This window comes from Balaenoptera acutorostrata, chromosome 14 (assembly GCF_949987535.1).
Source record: "Balaenoptera acutorostrata chromosome 14, mBalAcu1.1, whole genome shotgun sequence".
NCBI classification, from domain to species: Eukaryota; Metazoa; Chordata; class Mammalia; order Artiodactyla; family Balaenopteridae; genus Balaenoptera; species Balaenoptera acutorostrata.
Genome location: NC_080077.1, coordinates 84312051 through 84333714, shown reverse-complemented (window position 1 = coordinate 84333714; position 21664 = coordinate 84312051). Strand labels below are relative to the sequence as shown.

Sequence of the window (21664 nt, the reverse complement as noted above, 5' to 3'; positions counted from 1 at the left end):
AAAGGAAAATGTTAGGATAAAAAGATGGAGAGGGAATGTACTTAATAGAGCTTGATTCTGGAGAAGGCAGGAGGGAACAGTGTCTAATCAGACAAGAGGAGACACCCTTTGCCTTGTGGGAGGAGAGAAGGAGGGAAAAGGTAGATGTGGAGGTTGAGAGGCCCGTGACCTGGTCCATCATGCTTCTGGTACACACCTGCCTGTGTGCTGTCTACATAGGTGTGTCTTCAAATAACACAATAACTGCCTCTCAGGGTGGATAACCCAGCCTCAGCCATTAATATCAGACCAGATGGTACATCTTCAGTGTAATATGTCACTTAAGGCATTTAAGAAGCCACCTAAGTCAGGATCCCCACCTCCCATTCATCTGTGTTCTGTGAGCCTCGTCTCATTAGAAAACAATTCACCTTATTTTTGTAAATAATGACCTTTCCAAATATTCCCTGGACAGTTAGGGACATCTTCAATGGCCCTCCTTAATATTGAGCGTTTCAAGTAGTAACGTAAATGGCCAAGTTTATTAAATTAACATTTAGCACCCGTGGAGTCACCAAAACCTTTCGAGGACAAGGAAGTTAATCATTATCTTTTGACTTGTATTTCTTCTAATTCATGTGTAAAATAACAAAGGTTACCCGTCTAGGTGACAAGAATTTTCCTTCAAGGGTCTTGTGAAATACATAATGCTCATGAGACATTAATTACAAAGGCAAAGTACTTCCCAAGGTTGGGTTTCAAATATATGTTCTTGTGTTTTTAAAGTAACCTTTTCTCCCACAAGTACATATCTGAAAAATGATTGTTGAAAATCACGAAAATGACCAAACATAAAAGAAAAAAAAAATTAGTTTTACCCAACTTTCTGGAAGCATCTTGTATTCTCTGTATTCAGCCTTACATGAGAGACTTTTAATGTGCAATCATTTTCATGGGCTTTTAACAGAAGTTGTGTAAAATTTATCAGGTAGGTATGTTAGCTTTAATGGGGGTGACTTGGCGAAAACAGAAAATTCTACACATCAGAGTTTTGGTGACTCTTCTCTTCAAATTCAAATGTTACAGTCCTTGCAGATTCCTAAGCAGTGGGTTAGTAGTTCCTACTCACTCACTGACCTGCTTTCCTACATTTCACCCCGCCCCTCACCATACCTTCAAAGCAGCAAGTAGCATCTAGCCTTCCTAATATTCTAATTTTTGTCAAATAATGGGTTAGAAACACCCTTCCAATAATCACAATTAATGCTAATTTGAAGTTCCCTTTTGTGTAGGGTTCATTTATGTTATATTTTTTCACCTAGCTTCTGACCCGAGCACTGCCTCTATCTTCCTTATGAAATAGGCTTCCTGTTAACAACTGCTCTCAAGCATATAAGGAAATGTTATTAGTCAAAGTCCTTATTTGTGAGAAAACACAGAGGGTTGGCAGTACAATGTTATTCCATGTAAAAATCCATAAATACCAAGTTATTATTAATATAATAGCTACTTGCCTTTTAGGTATCAGATCCTGCCCTAGGTAGTTTACATATATCATTTCTACTTCTTCCAGAAAACCAAGCTGTTTCCGCTTTACACAAGAGAAAACTTAAACAACTTACCAAAAATTATAGCAGTGGTAGTGTTAGGATTTAAATGTAGGTTTGTGTAGTCTTAAGAGGAAAATGTGTGTGTGTGTGTATGTGTATCTAAAGATAGGAGAAAAGGCAGTGTTTTTTTTTGTGTGTACAGTTTTTCTTAGGTACTGAATAAACATTTGACTAAATGGATTCTAATTACAAATGACTCTATTTTCTGTAGGTGTGAACTTAATAGCATTTATAGTAGATTATGTTTCCTGGCCTTAGAAATCCTCTTCATCAATGGTAGTTTTTTTCAAAATTATTTGGAAACCTTCTATAATTATTCTCAGGATTTGGATCATGAGATCATCTTATAAATGAAAGAAAATTTTAGGGAGGTCTCTTTTGCAGAGTAATAACTTTCTGAGAAGTCTCCTGGTAGGGGCAGTGTATTCGTTTCTTTTTGCAGCTGTAACAAATGACCACAGATTCGTGGCTTAAAACAACAGAAGTATATTATCTTGCAGTTCTGGAGGTCAGAAGTCCAAAATGGGTCAAGGTGTGGGCAGGGCTGGGTTCCTTCTGGAGTCTCCAGGGGAGAATCCACTTCCTTGCCGCCCAGAACCAGAGGGCTGCTGTCACTCCTTCACTCGCAGCCCTCTTCCATCTTCAAAGTCATCATGTCACTCTTACTCTGACCTGCATCTCTCTTCCTCTCCTAAGGACCCTTAGGATTATACTGCCCTCCACCCTGAAGATCCAGGATAAACTCCTTATTTTAAGGTCAGTTGATTAGCAAACAATTCTACCTGCAACCATAATTCCTCCTTGCCAGGTAGTGTAGCATATGTTCTAGAGATTAAGACGCAAACATCTTTTGGGGGATGGGGGGAACATTATTCTACTTACCATAGGCATATTTAGATTTTGTAGGGTCTGAAGTTTATGGAAAGCCTTTTTTAAGAAAAAAAAATGAGCAAACAAAATTACAGATGCAAAATTGGACACTAAAGCACCTACTTATGTACAATGAGGGGAAAAAAATGACGCCACATACAGACTTTTTAAAAAAGCAAACTGCATAAATATGTCCCAAATTTAACCCACACTAATTTTATCCTCAGTTATGTTATATATCCATATATCAAACAAAACAGCTGCATGATAAAAATGCCTCATTCAAAACTTCCATTTGTTTGGAGTAAATTAAAAATAAATAGGTAGAATCCTTGCCAAAATTATGTCTTCCAAGTTGGGTTTCTAACCAATTTTTTATTCATTTTTATTCCTGTCATTTTTTTTCCCATCAGTTTAATTGTCCAATTCCTCATGTTCTGAGAGAGATGACACAAAGAATATGGAATTTGGGGCCAGAAGACCTTGCATCACTGGTTTGTTGATTCATTCGTTCAGAATGTATTTATTCAGCATCTACCGTGTGGTAGGCACCGTGCTGAGCTCAGAGAATGCGTCATGAGCAGAATAGATCCCTCAGCATCTTACAGAGTAACAGACAGAGAGACAGACACAGAAGGTCATCTCAAGCACGTTAGGTGTTAGGAAGGGTTGTAGGGCCCCGGGAGAGCCCTGCAAGGGGGGCTGACCTGGGCTGGAGGCAGTGAGGTTTCCTCCAGGACCTGCGGGACGAGATGACGAGATGGGTGGTCCAGGCGGGGGGGGGGGGGGGGGGGGGGGGGGGGGTTGTTGGGGGAGGGGAAGCGGGGAAAGCTGATAGGGATTTTGAGGAGGTGAAAGGTCAGGAGCCTATAGCCTAGGGAGAAAGGGAGAGAGTGGTGTGAGACCCTTCCTGAGAGCAGGGTGGGGCCAGGTCCGGCGGGGCCTCGGGACCATGCTTACGAACTTAGTTTCGTCTTAAATGCAGCAGGATACCATGGAAGGGTTTTAAACAAAGATGGAGAATGATCTGATTAGCGGATTGAAAGCTTTTCCTGTTTATTCGGAGCATGGGACCAGGAAGGGGGAAAAAGCAAGAGTAGATGCAAGAATGAGTTAAGATAAAGGGAAGTATTTGGATTTGAAATAAAAACTTATCAACTAGCTCCTCCTCTTCGAAAGGATTCTGATATATATATGCCTTTTCATTGACAATGACTCCCTCTTTTAAAAAGTTATTCATTAAGCACTATTTAAGACATACAAAAAAGCTAGAAAGCATATGATTGGTTGCTTTTATGCTGAGAGACGCATCTACACTTGGTTTCTTTGACCAGGTGTTTGCATTTGATTTCTAATTGTATAATGAACACAGTTTCCTTAAATACAGGCATTTGAGGCATCAACGAACTGGTTAAGGGGATAACTGGGGAGTTAAGAAGTTCCTTAAATGGCGCTAGGCCTTCTTTAGCTGATTGTAAAGGTTATCTGATTTAGGACTTGCTGTCGGTGTGGGGAGGAAGCTCGTCATACAGCCCCCCCCCCACCCCGTTCTGGTGAGACTTGCCGGTCACAGGGGCTCCCAGCGCCTCCACACCAGCTTCCAAGGAAACGCACTTTGTCATCAGGCGTTGATGTCTCCCCTCCAGGCGTCTCCCCTCCTGGTTCCAGCCTGGCTGCAGGCCAACCCCTCTCCCTGCTCCTACTAATATACCTCAATTCTGGAGCCCCTATTTTTTTGCCCTAAGATTGCCAGAGGCAGCGTTTATGTTTTCTGTGTGGTCTGTGCATATCTTTAACTTTGTCTCACTCTAGTTTCCCTTGTGATCTAGTTTCTACTTCTGTTTGCTACATTAGGGCAAGGAAACAGACCATTGGCGTATAGTTCTCGGTTGACGGAAGTATACTTATACCTTTAGAAACAGTCAAGGTGGACAGCCGTACAAGAATGTCCACACTGTCAAAGAGGATGAACACCTGAAGGGAAATGTGCTGTGTGTGCATTTGTCACACGCTGTCTGCGGAAAGCTTGTCTTTCATAGTTTACGTCAAGTAAAACCTACGTCATTCTAATTGGTATAAAATACTGATCAGTCGGCTAAGACAAAATTTTCCACATTTTTCAAACATCGGCTAAACCACATATCTCTCCAGCCTTGAAAAGTTAAGTAAGCTTCTCTTTGGCAGCCGTGCAGGTTGGGCTTCCCTGAAAGCGGACCCTGAGACAAAGGTCTGAGTGCAAGTAGTTTACTGAGGTGACCCCAGGGCAACGAGACAGGAAAAGGAAGTCAGTATAAGGTGCGTTACTTAGTAGATGAGTGCCCTAAGCAACTGGGGCTTCAGCCCCTTGGGATGCTATGGGAGACAGTGTAGACGCGTCTCCCCGAGGGAGAAGAAGCTGGCATTTATCCAGCAAGTCCCACTCATCATCAACGGGGCGCTGCTTCCAGGGTCCTCAGCTTCCTGGCACTTTAAGCCTCTTTTCCACATGGGGGCCCTGCAGCCAGAGCCCCTGCAGAGAGTCACGGGTCCTGCAGGGAGAAGGCATTCTTGCAGACGGGAACAGGGAGGGCCAAGGGGCCGGGGGCAAGGCTCCCACAGCACCTGCTCCTGTGGCTTCTCCCCGGGGTCTCCCCCCAGGGTTGCAGGAGGGGCGCCCGGCCTGTGGGTTCCTGCAGCACCAGCCCAGGCAGAGGTGGGCAGCTGTGCCGGCCGCGAGCTCGGTGAGGTCACTTCCCCTGGTCCTGGCTCGCCCAGACATCCAGGTTTGCTCGTGGAGGCCCCTCCTCTTCCTCCTCTCTCCGTCCCTTCCGTTCCCCGTTGGGGCTCAGGCCCGACTGCACTCTTGACCTTCCGGCTTTGTCCAGAACATTCCACACAGATAAGCCTCCCCCTCTGTCAGCCCCCTCCACGTGCCGCCGTGATGCCTGCTGAGTTTTCAGTAAGGCTCGTGCCCACCCTTTTCCAAACCCCTTTGGTTAGTTTTCTCTGTAGTCCTCATGTTGGCTCTCACAGGGAACGCATCTTATTAAAGAGATTCTCCAAACAGACACGTTGCACTGTCAAAAGTCGAATGACTTCCTATCATTCCTTTGAGGGCAGCTGCACTTGATCAGAGGGATCAAGGAGGGTCTCATGGCGGGATCTCAGGGGGTCACGCGTGGGCTGCCATCCCCACCCCGTTAAGAACATCCAAAGGAAGGAAAATAGCGGCCTGAGGGCTTCCACGCTGGTCATGAAAGACTGCCCGCGTACCATTTTATATGTGAAAGCTCGGTTATAATCTTGTCCCTTTTCTGTTACTCTGGCCCCAAGATAACTGCTTCGGTTGTGCCGACAGAGGTGCTTCCGTCATGCACCGTCATGTTTCCTCCGTCATGTTTCCTCGTGCAAGAGACCCAGGTACACACCTCAGGGCCCGGGAGGCAGATGCACAGAGCCGTCAGGCTAGACTCTTGAGTTCCGCGGGCTTCCCTTCTTCGCCATTTCCATCCCTTGTAACTTTAATGACCGTCTAAATGAAATTCCAGAATATCACGTGGAACTGTTTTCAGGCAGGGTTAGTTGAATTTAACTTGTTATTGCTCTACTTCTTACATATGTATGTGGACTATGTAATTTATCATCCAGGCTGGAATATCTTTGAGAGTGAAAAGGGAACATTGTTAATAATACGCTACAACAGCAGGCATAAACCAGGACTGTCCTGAGTTACCAGCAAGTATGATCACCAGACTACCTCTTACCTATTCATGCTCATTTTGGAAGCGAGGAGGGACCATAGGAAAAAACACGGTCGGGGTGAAAAACAAACAAACAAAAATAAAACAAGCAGCTACACACAGTCAATTTCATATTTATTTCTCATAAAATACAATAAACTTATTGCCTACTAAGTAGTGTTAAGATATTATAGGAATTATATAATTTGGGCCACTGTGTGTAACAACAGCATTTTTAAAATGTTTTTGTTTGGTTATTTTTGACAACTTACTCCTCACTCCGAAATGGTTCTGCTAAAAAAAAAATCATATTTTTCAAATAAAGGTTGTTTCCTACCCCCAAAAACCAAACATGATGGTGGTAAAATGGTTCTGTTGCTGCCATTTTTCCTTCCTCATGAAAAAGGCTTAAAGAGCCACTTAGGTTTAAAGGATGGGAGGCTTAGTTGGAATTTGCTTCTGTTTGGGGATTTGGTTTTGCTGGTGGTGGTAGTTTTCCTATATACTAACTGCTACCGAAGTCCAGAGCCCGAGTTCTTCATACTTGTAAAATACAGCAACCCCAGCAATACCGGCCAGTTATGACGAGGGTTAATGCAAATGTGTGTAAAGCACTGAGCATCGGGCCTGGTGTGTAAAAACTGCTCAGCAGAAGTTGGGCCCTTTTCCTTTTCTGCACTTTACCATCTCCCTTGCCCTGGCGCTGTCTCCTGGCAGGGGGTGGGACGCAGAGGAAGCAAAGGAAACCTCTGAGTGCATCTTGAAGGTGATGATTTTGACAGCTTTAGCGTATTACACATGTATTACAAGTGCCAGGCGGGAACAGGGCAAGACATCCATATGGGACCTTCCTCTTGCCCCTGCAAAAGCCCTTTAAACAGGTCTACCCTGGAAATCATCTGTTAGCCCTGAGCTTGACTTCTCCAATATTTCTTACATAACCAGGGAAGCTACACACTATTTCATAAAGTAAGCAACAGATTTTCATTTCATTTGACTTAAATATGTCTTCATTATATAGTTTGCTTAAAACTTTGTGACTGTGTAGCAGCTTTCCCGTTGTGACTATTTAGCAGTTTTTCAAATTTATGAGATGACGCATAGCAAGTTTACTGAGTGATTTTTCACTTCATGGTCGTATAATATAATAGGCTCTAGAAAAAACACTCTTGGCAGAAGCAATTTAATCATCCTGTGTGTGTGTGTGAGAAGGAGGGGCGGGGGTGGGGAAGGGGAGACAGAGAGAGAGAGACAGAGAGAGAGAGAGAGAGAGAGAAAGTAAAGCTTCCCAGAGCTCCGATATTCCTTCCCAAGGCAGCACAAGTTACTTAAACGAAGTCACAGCTTCTTTGGCTTCAGTTTTCCTCTGAGAACAACTTAATGCTGATTCTTCATTTTTTCAAGATACACAAGGTAAGTGTGTGTTCTGTATATGAATTTACTAAGTCCTAATAGGAGTTTGTTAGTTAATGTATAGCATCTCAGAAAACTAAAACCAAAAGCCAAATTCCTGTTTGTCTGAAGCTTTCAAAAATGTGTGAACAGTTTGCAAACAAAGGTAGTATTATACTTGAGATTACTAACAATTGAATGAAAAAGAAAAAATGTAAAAATGATATGGCGGATGAAGTACTTATAGAAGGATGTTGCTACTATAGGTATATGTATAAAATTGTAAGGTCTAAATATGATAAACTTTAAACCTAGGCTTACAGGATTTTAAAGCTGGATTTGAAATTGGGCAGTGCTTCAACTCAAACATACCTCATAGTGTTATCACAAAATTATATTTTTCTTGAAAGCAATTTCATTTGTGTTTAAAATTGCATCAGCTGTTCTGCATATCACATAACCCTTTTACACACAATTAAATACAATTACTTTTATATGGACATTTATTTTTGGAAATTTACAAGTATATTTTCATTACCTTTTGAAATTATAAATCATATAAGGCTCCCAAAATTTTGCCTTTCATGTGTTATAGTCAGGCAAGGGCCGAGAAGTGTAACTTGTTTGTGTGAATAACTTCTGATGACTCTTATCAACTGTGTTACTTAAGATAGTTTGTACTTTTTTTCCTAAGACTACCTATTTATGAAGTTCTTTCTCAGCAGTATTTCAGAGAAACTAACTAAACTCTCAAATAATAAGTATGTTTTAACTATCTTTAGATTAGAAGAAAACATACATGTTGAGAATTTAAGGAAATTTCAAAAATAGCCTCATTTTGTGCTTTCAGATAATTCACGTGGAGAATTATAATACGGTAATTTTTTTCCGAATTCATTTTCTTATTCACTCATATGCTGATGTCGCAAAAGGTCTGGCTGAAATTGCAAATGTAGTATTGTCATCATGAGAGCTTGTGTCAAAGCCATTCTGAGAACCCTCTGAAAATGGGCAGTCTTATTTATATATATTCAAAAACAGCGCTGCTCTCCAAAGACTAAGCATATGATCTGTGTGGTAAAATCAACACTTGTAACTTTCTTTCTTCCTTCTTTCTAAAAAAAAAAAAAAAAAGAAAACATTAAAAAATCATAATCTGATGGAGGACGCTTGCATATGAAGGGTTTTATACATTAGCAAAGAAAAGTCTTCACCACAGTGCTTGTGTTTTGTTTACATGTTTATTTTATATTCTGAGTAACACTTACATGGAACTAATTCCTAATTTTAGTTCCAATTAACACTTAACTTCAGAAGCAGGACTCGTCCATGGAAAGAAGGCATAAATATGCTTAGGATGCCTGTAATATGTCGTAATTTATATCTTTCCCTCCCCTAATTTCCAATTTAGTTGAAGTCATTTGTCTCAAAAGGAATCTTAACATCTGTTTGGTTTCACGCCATCCTCACCTTTAAGCAACTGAGTGAGACATCCTCTTGTTTCTTATCTCTGCTTATTATTAATGGGCAGCAAGACATTATTTTTCTACCCAAGTAAAAAAGTGTATTGTTTTTTTCTTCACACTTTAAACTTGGTGTAAGACCAACAGTACAGAATCAGTGTGGTCTGGAATTTTTTTTTATCTGATTGGCTAATTATTAGGAAACACTCTGGGCTTCTATGAAGGTGTGTAGTTAATGTTCTGAGCTTTAGTTTCTAAGATTCAGTCAGCAATTCACTCGGTAAACATTTTTGCAAGAGAGCAGTGTCTCACAAAGCCCTCTGACCAGGAGAAGGCTGAGGGGAGAGATTCAGATGAAAAATGACCTGTAAATGAAGGATTTTACTAAAAGTCCATCGCATTCATCTAAGTGTTTTCATAGAGCAATTCATAGTCAATTACCAATTAGCTTCTAGGGAACCCATTAATTCAGGAATCAAAAGAGCAGTGTCACCGCAGCTTAGGCTGGTCTGACCTGGTTGTAGATGGAGATGCTTGAGGCTGAATTAAAGGGCTGGCAGGGGAAGCCGGCAGGGCAGGGGGGTGGGGGTGGGGTGCATCCCAGGTAGGTGGGGCTGTGCAGAGAAGCTTGGAGGCAGGAAATGTTAGCTCATAAATCAGGAACAGGCTGGAAGCAGCCTGGCTGGAGCAGAAGTTTGCCATCAGGGAATCGAGAGAGGCAAATAAGGCAGAGTTGGTGGGGATAAAACATGGGCACACGGGCCAGTAACATGGGAGCGGGAGACTGACATCTTTATGAAAATTAGTCTGCTGTGGTTGTACAAACCCAACTGAAATGACAAGAATCTCAACATGACGAGACTAATTGAAGCAGGAAGGAAGGAACAGGTAGGGGTGATAGGCAGTAACACTAGCAAAGATAACCACGTTGGATCTTGGAAAAACGGCAGCCCCTTTAGCAGAAACGGGAAATCAGTAGAGAAGACCACGTGGGATCTGTAAACTTCTACCAGTCAGGGTTGAACCAGAGGAGCAGAATTTGTAGGAGACATATATTAAGAGATTTATTACCAGGAATTGGTATATAGTATGTGATCGTGGGGGACGTCTGAAATCCACAGGGCAGCCCCAGGAAGGGCAGGGTGGCCGCAGGCCCTGGCTGAAGCTTTAGCCCACACGTGGGGCATCTCCATCAGGGTAGCCTCACTTCTGCTCTCGAAGCCTTTAAATCACCCAGATTATCTGAAATGGTCTGCCTTATACAAGTCAACTGATTATGGACTGTAATCACACCTACGAGATACCTTCACAGCAACACCTACATGTGTGTTTGATTGAATGACCAGGGACTATAGCCTAGCCAAGGTGACACATCATAAAACCAACAGAAACTTCCAACATGTTATGAACTCCAAGAGGCTGGTAGGATTCCTTAGGTGAAAATGGACAGAAATATATTGGAAATTCAGAATCGAAATTCAGGAAGGATGCTGAGATTGGAGAAATCACGACAGGAGTTATCCACATAGAGATGATATATCCATGTCAGTCAAGAGAGTTTGGGAGCTCCTCAGAGGACGGAGGCTGGAAACTTCCACATCAAAGATGAATTCTTGGGAGAAACCATTTTTAAGGGGCAGTAGAAAGAAGAGATGACTAAAAGATACAAAAAAAAAAAAAATCAGACTAAGAGCTAGGAAGAGAACCATAGTAGCACATGGCCTTGGCTGTCCATCTCTTTGCTATACTTTATCACTAATTTCCCAAGGTTTTCAGTGGGTCAGGGAACACTGTAGTTCCCTGATTTCGGCCTGTATTGGGGGATCTTGCTGCCAGAGATCCAAACAGAATTTGCACTGAGAAAAGGCCAGTGTTTTTTACTGTGAACTTTGAAAGTACAGTTTTGAAATAAGATAAAACATTCCGGATGGCAGGTATTACAGACGTAAAGAATCAGGCGCATATTCCAGATAATGAAGAATTAGAGGCACAGCTGTTCTGACACTTAGTGGAGAGGCTTTCGGGGGACCCTCGCCCCACAGTCCTGAATGCCTTGTGCCTTGCTCATCTGTCCAGCAGTTTCTTTAACCTTCAATGTACAGCTCAGGCATCTCCTCCTCTGTGGGGAAGTTCCTTAACTCACCTCGAAAGGGGTGTTAACTCTGTCCTTTGTCCTGTCACTCACGTGGGCGTAATTACACTTCTTATCCTGCTGAATCAGAATTGCTGGTATGTCTTCCTCCCCCCACCAGATGGCAAGCTCCTTTCAATTTTGAGTCCACAGTCCGATAAGGATGCCATTTAAGTGTTAACGTATATTTGGGAAATGAAGGGTGGCCGGGTATGCACGTATATGAGAGAACAGTGTGTAGAAGGCAGACAGTTCGTGGAAGGAGAAACTTTGAGAGTTCCGGGGTTTAAAGAGCCAAATTAAAGAGAAGAAGAGAAGGGAAATTGAAAGGCAGGGGTGCTGCAAAGGTGAGGGAGGGGTACCATGGTCCACGGAAGAGGAGGACGAGGGGGTTGGCGGAGATCAGGATGGAGTTGGAAGACAGGAAGAATGGGAGAAATCTGTCTTCCCAGGAAAATGAAAGACAAGTGGATGTGAGGGAAAATGTGCCTTCTTCTAACTAAGAAGAGGGCATTTTTCCTGATGTGAAAAACTTGAAATTTTTAAGCTATATTTGTCAATTTAACTTTGATCTAAAACAGTTAAAGAGTTTGTAACAATGAAAGCTCCTAGTTCTTTCCTTTGTTCTTTTCTTTGTCTTTTCCTCTGTGTGCGTGTGTGTGTGTGTGTGTGTGTGTGTGTGTGTGTGTGTGATCTGAGGGTCTAGTAGTTCTTACACATTTTGTTTAATTGACATTTCACCTGCGTTTCCCCCCAGCCATATGCTCTCCTAGTGTTGGTTACAAATCCTAGTAAGTCAAAACATGGTTTCCTCATGAACAAATTGAGAACATTTTGCAAATAGTGGAATTCTTTGTGAATATAATTATTATGCTCTAGGTTGCAAGAAAACCAGAAAAATGGCTTTCCATATCAACATTGTATTGCAGTGCCCTTGGAGGAAAATATAAAGGTTTAAGAGAAGTATCTCATTCAACAATTGAAATTGCTGGTCTCTATTACCACGGTATTTAACTTTTACAAAATCAGACGTCATTTCTCATCAGAATTGTTTGTTTATTCGTGAGATAATTGTCTTCACCGCTGCCTTCCAAAGTTTCATCTTTTTCAATTTTTTTTTGTTTTTGCCTTTAACTTAGCAAAAAGTAGATGAAGTTTTCAAATCTATGAAAGTGGTGTTTTTCTCAGATTGATTTAGAACTTGACTGCTTATTCTCTTTCAAAAAATGTGAATTTACTTGTTTGCAGAGGAATACAGCTGAAATCGACTTACCAAGCATTTGGCGTACCAGGGACATGCAGTACTTCTCTCCTTTTGTACTTCTTTAGGGGTAATTTCAAGAAGCCTTATTGAGAGCCTTTTACTATAGTATTTCAGAATTAGATTTGCAAACAAAATCCTCTCAGAACTGCAGAACTGAGAGCCAGCTCTCTGGACCTTGTCGAATCTGCGGTGATTGGGTTCCTGTTCACGATATACGGCTGCACCCAGGCAGCACCACCTGTTAGGTAACAATTTATTGTAGCACAGATGCTCGAGTCTCTGGAGGTTGGACTTGGCCTGTTAAAGGGTGAATAAATGGAGTGTGACAGTGTCTGCTCTTTCTGAAACAAACAATCCACTCATTGTCTCACTGCTTTCATGATGAGACTTTTTTTTTCTCTACAAAATGGGAATTGAAGTTTTATCTACAGTAAAGGCCAGCCAGAGAGAGTTTGCAGCAGAAGATTCAGGCTCTAATCTTCACTGTGGCATTAGAAACTGTGTGACCACCAGCTGAGGATTACTTACCGTACCTTGGGTTCTTTGAACAAAGAGTTTAGATGAGATCACTTATTTTTAAAGTTCCGGTGCTAAGTTTCAGGTCTATTCTGTTCTAAAATGGACCAGTTTAATCCACCTATCGTACCCATTTCAGGATTTCAGCTCCGTGTTTATTTTTAGTATTCTTTTAATCCTCGTATCTGTGGACTGAAAATAAGTAAGTATTGACAATATGAAATTATTTTACTGCTTTCATATCACATAAGCCTCAAGACATATTAAGAAAAGTATTTAATATTCTTATAAATTTACTTCTGCTCTAGTGAAAAAATGTCACGTTTGTTTTCAGTTACATCAGGGTGTTTTCCTTCTGGAAAAGAGTTATAGCTCTACAATCTTGGCCGTGTCTATCTGCTCCCGCCTGTTGAGGTGTAATGTCTCAGTCGAGTTGAGCTACTATAACAAAAATACCGTAGACTGAGTGGCTTGTAAACAACAGAAACTTACTTCTCACAGCTGTGGAGGCTGAAAGTCCAAGGTCAGGGCACCAGCACGGTCTGCTTCCTGGTTCATAGATGGCCATCTTTTTGCTGTAACCTCCCATGGTAGAAGGAGCAATCAGGCATTTTGGGGTCTCTGTTGTAAGGGCACTGACCCCATTCATGAGGGCTGCACCTTCATGACCTAATCCCCCCCCCAAAAGCCCCATCTTCAAGTCCCACCACACTGTAGGTTTCAATATATGAATTGGGAGACACTTTCAGTCTGCATATGCAGCTAAACCAAAATCAAACGTTTTTGTCGTTACCACCTAATGCTTCTCTAACTCCTTCAACTATCAGGACCGTCATTATATTACAATCAAGTTAAGGACCATGCTTTGAGAATAACAAGCAATATCAGGAAAAATGAGAGGCAGATAGGAATTGACTTTGTTAAGGATGTCAAATTAGTATCAATAATATGTGCATAACTCCTATCCCTCATTTGGTTAACATTTTCACTCAACGCTTAGATGTCTGCTTAGGCACATTTGTTATTTGCCCACAGAATCTTTTTTTTTTTAAGATTTATTTTTTATTTTTTTATTTTTATTCTTATTTTTTTATTCTTGGCTGCATCAGGTCTTATTTGCGGCGCGCGGGCTTCTCTCTAATGGTGGCGCACAGGCTCCAGAGCACGTGGGCTCTGCAGTTTGCCGCTCGCAGGCTCTCTAGTGGAGACACACAAGCTCAGTAGTTGTGGCACACAGGCTCTCTAGTTGAGGTGCGCAGGCTCGGTAGTTGCGGCACGTGGGCCTAGTTGCTCCGTGGCGTGTGGGATCTTAGTTCCCTGACCAGGGATCAAACCCTCATCCCCTGCATTGCAAGGTGGATTCTTTACCACTGGACCACCAGGGAAGTCCCACCCACAGAATCTTTAAATATTGCTTGACATAGTTCAGTTAACTCCTTATATGTCTTAAGAGATAGGCAACACCATAGTGTAGATTGGTGAGCCTTGGTCACCAGAGTTTCCCATCATCAGCACACATTTTAGGCTTTTATCCTATTGTATATTTCAAGTTCTTGTTCACCTAATTTTCTAAAGATGGATGGTAGAAGGGTGAAAATTAAAGACCCCAAATTTTTAATATTCTGATTTACCAATTTTTCTATCCAACAAGCATTTTCTTGTCATTTCCTAAGGGTTTTCTCTTGCTCTTTGGATGTGCAACTTTACGTTTTATTTAACACTTATACTTTTTTTAATTGAACTGTAGTCGATTTACAGTGTTGTGTTAATTTCTGCTGTACAGCAAAGTGATTCGGTTATACATATATATTATACGTTCTTTTCCATTATGGTTTATCACAGGCTATTGAATACAGGTCCCTGTACTATACAGTAGGACCTTGCTGTTTATCCATCCTATATGTAATAGTTTGCATCTGCTAATCCCAAACTCCCACCCCCCCTCCCCCTTGGCAACCACAAGTCTGTTCTCTACGTCTGTGAGTCTGTTTCTGTTTTGTAGATAAGTTCATTTGTGTCGTATTTTAGATTCCACACATGAGTGATGTCATACGGTGTTTATTTAAGACATTTTAACCACAGTCAGTAGCGGAGCCGCCAGCCAGCCAGCAGATTCTCAAACGGCCCACGTTGACCCTTTTGTACATAAGCGATGTCCCCGTCACTCACGGACTCTCCATCACTGGGGCACAGCCAGCCCCCAAATTACTCCCAAGACCTGTGTGGCCAGGCCTCCAATTACCACTGTTTACTTAACTTGCCCGTTTTGCCGCTTGTTTTCGTTCATCCTCTGAGGCATGGTTTGATCTCCGTGCCAGCCTGAAATGAAATTGTCAGAGCGCTTTGCTTTACAGAGACCAGCTGCTCCGAATCCACCGTGCTGATGGCCACCCTCGCTCCTGCGGTCGTTTTTGCCCCGGGAAAATTGGTCTCTCTTCTCTGTCTCCCTCTGCGCTCTCCCACTGAATAATTCACTCTCCTCTTTCCACTCAGAACCTGAAATTGTTCTCTTGAATCAACTTAACTCCTTCTATGCCTACTAGTAATCTTGATAGATTTTACCTCCTCTGAAAGCATAAATTACCTTTCTGCTCACTCAGTAAATAGATATAACTACTTTTTTAAAAATTTTTATTCCCATCCTCTAGAACAGGTGTTAGAAATTAAGCTGATGAACTAATTTGTACAGTCAGATATGGTTAGTAAACAGAAATCCAAATAAACCTCCAATTATGATATAACAAACTGAAGTGAAACATTTCCAGATGATAATATTTGGGGAGATTACAGCCACCTTCAGCAGTTCTTACTTTCTCCAAGTGATTTTGCTTCCTCTGCAACGGCACACGCAATCTCCAATGTTTGTATGCAGGTCTCCGTGGTAGTGGGATAAGGTCTGGGTAGGATAGGGCAGTGAGTACGGATAGTTTTATAGCTAAGTTACCACCTGTGTGAGATTTCTGCAGCGTTTTCTGCCTGCTGACCCCCTGGAAGTTTGCCAGTGAACATGTTTGTAATCTTTGCTACTGAATTCAAAGTATCCCATGGACCAATGAAGTTCTGAATGTCCTTTTTAATAAAATGGAAACTGGATTATTTTTAAAAGCTACCAATAGGAAAGAGGCCTCTCTGACAACCTGTGTTTCTTACCTCTTAATTTTATAAATGCAAAAGAAAAGAGATGGCTGTTAGCGCCTCTGAATTAACTTTCTCCTGAAAATTTTGGAGTTAAAAAAAAAGACAACAATTTCCAAATGTATAGCTTCAAAAAGATTGATCCCAGTGCCTCGGTTTTCTTTGGATTCTCTGCTTAATCAAATCTTGGCAAATATTGCTTTCACATACTATTAAAACTCCGTAGAGAAATACCCAAGTATATGAGGATCGTAAACCAGACATCACAGTATGTGCCAGCACCTCCCGTTTTATTCTGCGAAGTGTAAATTCTGCTGCCCTGCTCTTACGCCACCCGTTTCCGTGAGGAATGTTCTCTCTGGGTCTATAGTGTCCCAACATTGTGGAGATCACCAACCAGGGGGACAGAGCGGCGAGTCTTCAGAGAGACGCACACCCAGTGATTACTATCTGTCGTGATGCACGTCTCCTTACTTTCCCCCTCCCAAGTTTCCTGAACTGATGGGACGGAAAACCTTGAAAGAGAACGGGATGTTGTGAGTCCCACAGACCTCCCCTGGGGGTTTATCATCAAAATTTATCGGAAGTGTTCCAGAGTCTGATCAAAACTCCGTATAAAAATACCCAGCAGATTTTTTTCTAATGATAATCCTTCAAGTGGATCAAAGAAAGGTTTTCCTTGTATTATGAAGCGTGAGACAGTTTTATCCATGAGAGACTCTAGGCTTGGGCCTGATCAAGAAACAGAAGCCCACATACCCTATGTCACTTAAAAGTTATAAACCAAGCTAACAAAGTGCTCAATAAAAGGTCTTTTAGTTTCCTACCTTGACAAAAAGATCTTTGTAATGACCAAGGAGGTCAAGTTTCAATTTAGAATTCCGACTGTGCAGAGTTCTGTGCTTGGCCGTGGCTCATCTCCTGCTGGGACCTCCACCCACCCCCTTCTGTTCCCACCTGTTGGCCCTGCCCTGCCCCACCTGGACGTTGGGGCATCCACATTGGTGGTGCTGTCATCCTTAGGAGGCTGGACCCCAGAAAGATACATGGGCTGGCCCCGGATGTGGGCTCGGGGCCACCTGGGTAGGAAATTGTAGGCTCCCAAGGATCTGGAGGCTTAGTGTAGAAGGGGGCACGTGGGCAGGTGAGTGGGCACGTCCTCTTGATCCCCAAGGAGGGAAAGGCTCGATCCACTGTGAAGGACCAGGGCCATAGGAGGGACTGAGCAGGGCCCTGGAAAGCACAAATGGAGGATTTAAGGGTCCTACTGAGATGATCTTTTCTTAGTGCCTAGAATATCATAGGTTGTACTTAACTGTACTGATTAACTCATTTTGTAATTTGATCTTTGTCAAATTTTGTTTGATACGCAGACCCTTTATATCCATCCCATCTGTTAGGAAATCACGGCTCGTGCCGCTGTGATAAATGTGCGTAACTAAAAAGGTGGGAGGGAACCGCAGATTCCTCTTCGCGTGAACTTTGCCTTCAAGAGCTAGTTAAACCCATTTTATTCTGTCCCGTCTCTCTGGACAGTATTCATTCCTTCTTTTCAGTAATTGTCTTGTAAGTTGTTCTAGGTTTATATGTCCCTCCCTCTGTACAGAGGTGCACAGACACATGTGCTGCCTGACTTTCCGCTGTGGATTGGGAAGGTCGTAAGCCTGAACACAATTAATTCCTGCTCTGTGGCCGGTTCAAGCTACATTGAGTCCCCGAATAAGAAACTACCCAATTGCCCCACCACCCACTATTTAGGGTGCTTGATGCTCTGACCTTGAGGTTCAACATGGGGCCCTCTCCGTCACTGGTGACAGGTTACATAGGACAAGTCTCCCCAAGATCAGCTGTACCCCTGGCTCAGACTCTCTCAAGAATTCCCACCTGTCTCTTTAAGTTGCCCTGCTGGGTCTCTGAAATTCCTGAACAGAATCTCAAATGTGCTACGTAGCTCGTAGCTCGTATTTCAAATCAGACTATCCGGATGTTGATGAAAATCCATCCAGTTGGTTTGAAGGAACGTGGTGAGGAGCAGAGAACCTACTCTGTTTTATACAATATAGAAAAAAATTTACTCATGTCCTTTGTGATCTCAAACTCTCTTTTCTACCCATAATAACTAGTGCAGAAAGGTCATTGCCACACAATAATTAGGAACTTCGTTTGTGCATATTTGTTTCAGAATATTAAGCTACTAGGAAAGGACCCCTCTATGTATTGTATCCTGCAGGGTACCTGACACAATGATGATATTAACATTATTTATTGCTAGATTCTCCCCCTCTAACCCCACATTCTCTGAAACAACACAGAGAAGAAAATTTTCTACTAACTCTGTTGTTAGAAGAGGAGCCTTATTTGTCTGAATAGGAGACTGTCAAGGGTCGATTCAGTAACTCAAGTCTCAAATCTAAAGTTAGAGAATTGAGCATACTCTTCACAAAACTACTATTTTATCTTTGTTTAAATCCACACTGATTTTATTTAGAATACTATGTACTATGGTACAGGATAGGCTGCTGTAACAAGACAGCTACAAATAGAGTGGCTTAATCAAGACCCTCACGTAATAGTGCAGGTGGACCATCCCATCGGGGGCTGGCCCAGGCTCTGCCAGATTCAACACATGCTCCCATACTGAGGTTCAAAGTGGCTGCTGCAGCTCCTACCATCATATCCCCATTGAGAGTGGAGAGGGGAAGGGAAATGTGGCCATGCCTTAGCTGGGAGGATGGGGGAAGTTCTATCACTGGAGAAAAGAGTAGGATGGATACTTGGGGCATGAATAGTCTCTGTGACATTGCCACTTACTTATGCTTCATTCTAAAGAGCATTTTGAGTTAAATATGTGAAAGATACAGAAAGCTGTGCTTTGAGTTGAACACGGGGAATTAGAGCCACTCAGCTTGGAGACCTAGTCTATGCAAAATACCTTGAGGTCTTACAGTGTAAGAGTAGGTAACTTCAATAGTGCTGGGCACCGACCCTAGAGCTTTACCTGATTGTCTCATCTACTGCCCAAGACAATCCCCCCATTTCATAGAGGAGGAAAGGGAGGCACCGAGAGACTAAGTAAGCCGCCTGCAGGCTCAGAACTAATACGGGGCGGGGCTGGGACCTGAATCCAGATGATCTGACTCCAGAGCTGCCCCTCAGACCATTTCCGATCCAGCCAACGTGGAGTGTACTAGGCTGCCTTTGGAAACTGGAAGAGAGGAAAGATTCCCTAAATAGTAATACCTTGAGTTTAAACTTTTTTTTTTTTTAAAGAGAAAACCTGAAACATGCAATAAAACATTTGCTTTTTGGTAGGTTTCAGCCTGAAGTATTGTTTTATTTTTACAGTCAGGATGGCAGATAGTTAAGGAGCTATTCTAGGTTTACACTCAATAAGTGAAATCCAGCTTCAATTAAGGTGTTAATTTAAAACAAAGAAGAGTTAAAAAAAATAGATTTGATCTAAATGTGGTATATTTTACTCCTGGGCGAATAAATCTGAGGCTTTATTTTCTAAGCATCAAATTGGTTTTTTCTGTTTGGTTTGGTTTGGTTTGGTTTGGTTTTTTTTTTTTTGTCTAGGAGGACTTTTACTGTATTTGCTCATTTTTTTTTTAATTTTTATTTTATATTGGAGTATAGTTGATTTATGTTGTGTTATTTCAGGTATACAGCAAATTGATTCAGTTATACGTATACATATATCTATTCTGTTTCAGATTCTTTTCCCATTTAGGTTGTTATAGAATATTGAGTAGAGTTCCCTGTGCTCTACAGTAGGTCCTTGTTGGTTATCTATTTTATATACAGTAGAGTGTACAGGTCCATCCCAACCTCCTAATTTATCACTCCCCCACCTTTCCCCTTTGGTAACCATAAGTTTGTTTTCTATGTCTGTGGGTCTATTTCTGTTTTGTATATAAGTTCATTTGTATCGTTTTTTTAGATTCCATGCTTAAGTGATACCATATGATATTTGTCTTTCTCTGTCTGACTTACTTCACTTAATATGACCATCTCTAGGTCCATCCATGTTGCTGCAAATGGCATTATTTCATTCTCTTTTATGGCTGAGTAGTATTCCATTGTATATATGTGCCACGTCTGCTTTATCCATTCATCTGTCGATGGACATTTAGATTGTTTCCATGTCTTGGCTATTGTACATAGTTCTGTGATGAACATAGGGTTGCATGTATCTTTCTAAATTATAGTTCTATCTGAATATATGCCCAGGAGTGGGATTGCTGGATCATATGGTAGTTCTATTTTTAGTTTTTTAAGGAACCTCCATACTGTTCTCCATAGTGGCTGTACCAATTTACCTTCCCACCAACAGTGTAGGAGTGTTCCCTTTTCTCCACATCCTCTCCAGCGTTTATTGTTTGTAGACTTTTTGAGGATGGCCATTCTGACTGGTGTGAGGTGGTACCTCATTGTAGTTTTGATTTGCATTCTCTAATAATTAGTGATGTTGAGCATCTTTTCAGGTACTTTTTGGCCATCTGTATGTCTCCTTTGGAGAAATGTCTATTTAGATCTTCTACCCATTTTTTGGTTGGGTTGTTTGTTTGATATTGAGCTGCATGACCTGTTGGTATATTTTGGAGATTAATCCCTCGTCAGTCACAAATAAATTTGAGGCCTTATTTTCTGAACACTGAGTTGTTAATAAACACTTTAGGCATATCCATGTAATACTTCAGACCAGGGGTCCCCAAGCTCCGGGCCACGGACCAGTACCTGTCTGCGTCCTGTTGGGAACGGGGCCGCACAGCAGGAGGTGAGCGGTGGGTGAGGGAACGAAGCTTCATCTGCCTCTCCCCATCGCTCCCCATAGCTCCCATTACTGCCTGAACCTCAGCCTCATTCCCGTCCACACCCTGCCCCAGTCCATGGAAAAATTGTCTTCCATGAGACCGGTCCCTGATGCCAAAAAAGGTCAGGGACCGCTGCTTCAGATCACTTTTTAATCAAGACAAGTTGCAATAAGTCCATCCCAGTATTAGGGGCTTAATTTCATCCTCAGACAAATTAGGTGATTATTTATCCCCAGGTGCTTTAACTTGTATTTAAATCATCACATTTATTAAACAAGAAGATGACCTTATACAGTATCCACTCCCTAGATGTATTGGTTTGCTCGGGCTGCATAACGAAATACCACAGACTGGGTGGTTCAAAGGACAGAAATTTATACTCTCACGGTTCTAGGGGATGGACGTCCAGGGTCAAGGTGCGGTTTCCTCTGAGGCCTCTCTCCTCAGCTTGCAGGTGGCCGTCGTCTTGCTGTCTTTTGGCATCGTGGCCTCTCTGTGCGTCCTGGTCTCCTCTCCTTGTAAGGACACCAGTCACATGCGATTAGGGCCTCCTTAGGGGGCTGATTTTAACTTAATCACCTCTTTGAAGGTCCTGTCTCCAAACACAGTCGTACTGTAAGGAACTGAGGGTCAGGACTTCAACCTATGAATTGGGGGCAGGGGGTGGGGAGTGGGGACGCAGTTCAGTCCAGGCCACGGACACACTTTGGGAAGATGGAGGCTGTGAAATCAAGCGGTTTGCAGCAGTGAGGTGTCCAGCATGTGAAT

The 21664-nt window shown here is 42.2% G+C and overlaps 1 protein-coding gene across 43 annotated transcripts in view; it reads left to right on the top strand.

The window, feature by feature from the left end:
- RIMS1 (regulating synaptic membrane exocytosis 1) overlaps positions 1 to 21664 on the top strand; it is a 465974-nt gene that overhangs the window by 424910 nt on the left and 19400 nt on the right. Inside the window, exon 1 of one of the 43 annotated variants that reach the window (XM_057527873.1) lies at positions 7431 to 7591. The exons of the other annotated variants lie outside the window; for them this stretch is intronic. The gene's annotated coding sequence lies outside the window, so the exon portion shown is untranslated. Of the gene's footprint in view, positions 1 to 7430; positions 7592 to 21664 lie in introns of those variants that run through there. 43 annotated transcript variants of the gene reach the window in all.